General features: G+C 40.9%; 1 pseudogene; it reads left to right on the top strand.

The window, feature by feature from the left end:
• The first annotated feature begins 1,989 nt into the window (after positions 1–1,989).
• On the top strand, positions 1,990–2,377 carry LOC114031967 (annotated as a pseudogene).
• The last annotated feature ends 666 nt before the right edge of the window (positions 2,378–3,043 follow it).

Below are 3,043 nucleotides of genomic sequence, written 5' to 3' on the forward strand. Positions count from 1 at the left end.
AAGCTGTTGACTTGTTTTTCATGATTTTCTCACATCACTCTCATTTCTCTTCCCAGTTTTTACTCTACTTCTCTTACTTGTTTCTCAAACTCCTTTTTGAGGAGTTCCATGGCCTGGGACTGATTCATAGTTTTCTTAGCGGATTTGGTTGTAGGAACTTTCACTTTGTTGTCTTCTTCTGGTTGTATGTTTTGATCTTCTTTGTCACCAAAGAAAGATTCTATGGTCTGACTTTTTTGTGCAGTTTGCTCATGATCCCAGTCCATTACTTGAGTTTTAAACTCTTTGTTAAAGTGGGGGGGGTACTTCTAGTGTGGAGAATGTATGGTCCCTAGCTTCAGGGGTTTTGTGCAGCTGTTTTCAGAGATACTTCTAGGGACCTGAAAGTTTTCAGTTCTTCCAAGGTGGTATGATCAAGGGTAAGGTGTTTAGTCCTTTCCTGGCCTGTGCTCTAGTCTATGAGTGACCCCAAGCACTCTTTTCTGTGTTGGAACTATGAGGAGGTTTCCCTCTCCATTGCCCCCACAAGCTCCACTATACCAGTACTCTTTCTCACCCCAGAATTGCCACCCAGAACTGTGACCCAGACCCCACAGGCAAAGGAAGAGAATCTTGCCTCAGCACCAGCAAGGAGATCCCTGCAATCCCTCTCTGATCAGCCAGATGATTCCCCCTCAGTCTGTGGGTCAGGAAGCAGGTCATGCAGGGACTGAGATTGGGACTGAACTTCTCTCTCACTGAGGTCACAGACTTTTCCTACTGACCTTCTAAGTTGCCATTGGTGTTTGTGGTTTGAGAAGTCTGGAAACTGCCACAGCTGCCTGTGATTCAGTCCCCTGAGGCCTTTTCCAGGTTCAATGAGGCCTGGTCTCTGCCTGTGTGGCCCATGCTGAACTGCGTGGTATGATAGACCTTTCTAATCAGCCATCCAGATTGTCTTGGGCTGGAAATTTGTTTCACTCTGTCTTTTTGTGGGTTCTGCCACTCTAGAACTTGTTTAGAGCCATTTTACAGGTATTTGGAAGTGTTTGGGGGAAAGCTTAAGCAAGTCATTGCTTTTACTCTGCCATCTTGGCTCCCCCCACCACCAAGTAGTTTGATGATTGCTGCTTTATAATACAATTTAAGATCTGGAACAGGAAAATGATAAATGATAAATGTTGGAGAAGATGTGGGAAAACTGGAACACTAATGCATTGTTGGTGGAGTTGTGAAATGATCCAACCATTTTGGAGAGCAATTTGGAACTATGCCCAAAGAGCTATTAAAATGTGCATAGCCTTTGGCCCAGCAATACCATTTCTAGGGCTATATCCCAAAGAGATCATACAAATGGCAAAAGGACCCACATGTACAAAAATATTTATAGCAGCTTTTTTTGTGGTGACAAAGAATTGGAAACTGAGGGAATGCCCATCAATTGCGGAATGGTTAAACATGTTGTGGTATATGAATGTACTGGAATACTACTGTGCTATAAGAAATGATGAGCAGGAGAAATTCAGAAAAACCTGAAAGACTTGTATGGACTGATGCTGAATGAAGTGAGCAGAACCAGGAAAATGTTGTACACAGTAACAGCCACATTGTGTGATGACTGAAGTTGATAGACTTAACCTTTCGCAGAAATGCAAGGATCTAAAACATTTCCAAAGGTCTCATGATGGAAAATGCTATCCACATCCAAAGAAAGAACTATGGAGTTTGAATGTAAATCAAAGCATACTATTTGCTATTTTTCTTCTTTTTTTGCTTTGTTTCCTCTTTCTGGTGGTTCCTCCTATTGGTTCTAATTCTTCCTTACATCACTAATGTGAAAATATGTTTACGAGGTGGCAGCAGCAGTGTTGGTTGTGCCTTGGGCTCCAGCTCCTTGTAAGCTCCCTGGCCCCTGCCATTTTAGAGGGGGCTCGAGAGTGGAGTTAATGCAGGCGGCCTTGTGGCCTGAGACCCAGTGTCCTTCTGGCACAGAAAAGAGGCCCGCTGAAAATGACTGAGTATAAGCTTGTGGTAGTAGGAGCTGGTGGCATAGGCAACTGTGCCTTGACAATAGTGCTAATTAGGAATCACTTTGTAGATGAGTATGATCCTACAATAGAGAGAACAAATAAAAAGACTTAAAGATTCCGAAGATGTACCCGTGGTCCTTGTAGGAAATAAATGTGATTTACCTTCCAAAACAGTAGATACAAAACAAGCTCAGGACTTATCAAGAAGTTATGGAATTCCTTTCATTGAAACATCGGCAAAAACAAGACAGGGTGTTGATGATGCCTTTTATACATTAGTTGGTGAAATTCAAAAACAAAAAGAAAAGATGAGCAAAGATGGTAAAAAGAAGAAAAAGAAGTCAAAGACAAAGTGTGTAATTATGTAAATAAAATTTGTACTTTAAAAAAATATTTTTAATAGGAATGTATATGTAGAGCCTATATCAGATTGGGGAGGGAGGTGGGGAGAGAGGAGAAGAAAATTTAAAACACAAAAGCTTATGGAAGTGATTGTTGATAAATCAAAATAAATTAATAAAAAATATAAAAAAAGAAAGGAGTTGGAAGGACATTCTGGGTTGGGAGTTAAACAGCCTGTGCAAAAGTATAGAGGTAGTCCTGCATAAGTCTTTTGTTTAGCAGCTTAGTTTGGCTGGATAGAAAGTTTGTATGGGAGAGAGGGAGTAAGAGATATGGTAAGAAGTTTATGTCAGGTTTAGATCATAGGTGGCCTTGAATGCTAAGTTAAAGATTTAGAACTTTAGGCAATTGGAGGAGCCAAAATTAATTTCTATAGGCAATCAGATGTACTCACGTGCCTTTGTTTGTTTCTGAAGGAGGTAGAAATTCTACAGACTTATCTCTTTTTCTAGCAGGAGCAGAGTAGAGAAGGGACATCTTTTTTTCCTGTCCCCCACTGCAAAAAGCTAGGAAGGTGATGTAGTATCAATCAATAATTATGAGATTGCCAAGGATATTTAAGAAGACAGACTCCTAATAGGATGCTGTCTCCAGCTAATACTGTGTGAGACAAGCAGTCAGCAGCAGATGTC

The sequence above is a fragment of the Vombatus ursinus genome, unplaced genomic scaffold (genome assembly GCF_900497805.2).
Source record: "Vombatus ursinus unplaced genomic scaffold, bare-nosed wombat genome assembly UNPS02015288.1, whole genome shotgun sequence".
Classification (NCBI taxonomy): domain Eukaryota; kingdom Metazoa; phylum Chordata; class Mammalia; order Diprotodontia; family Vombatidae; genus Vombatus; species Vombatus ursinus.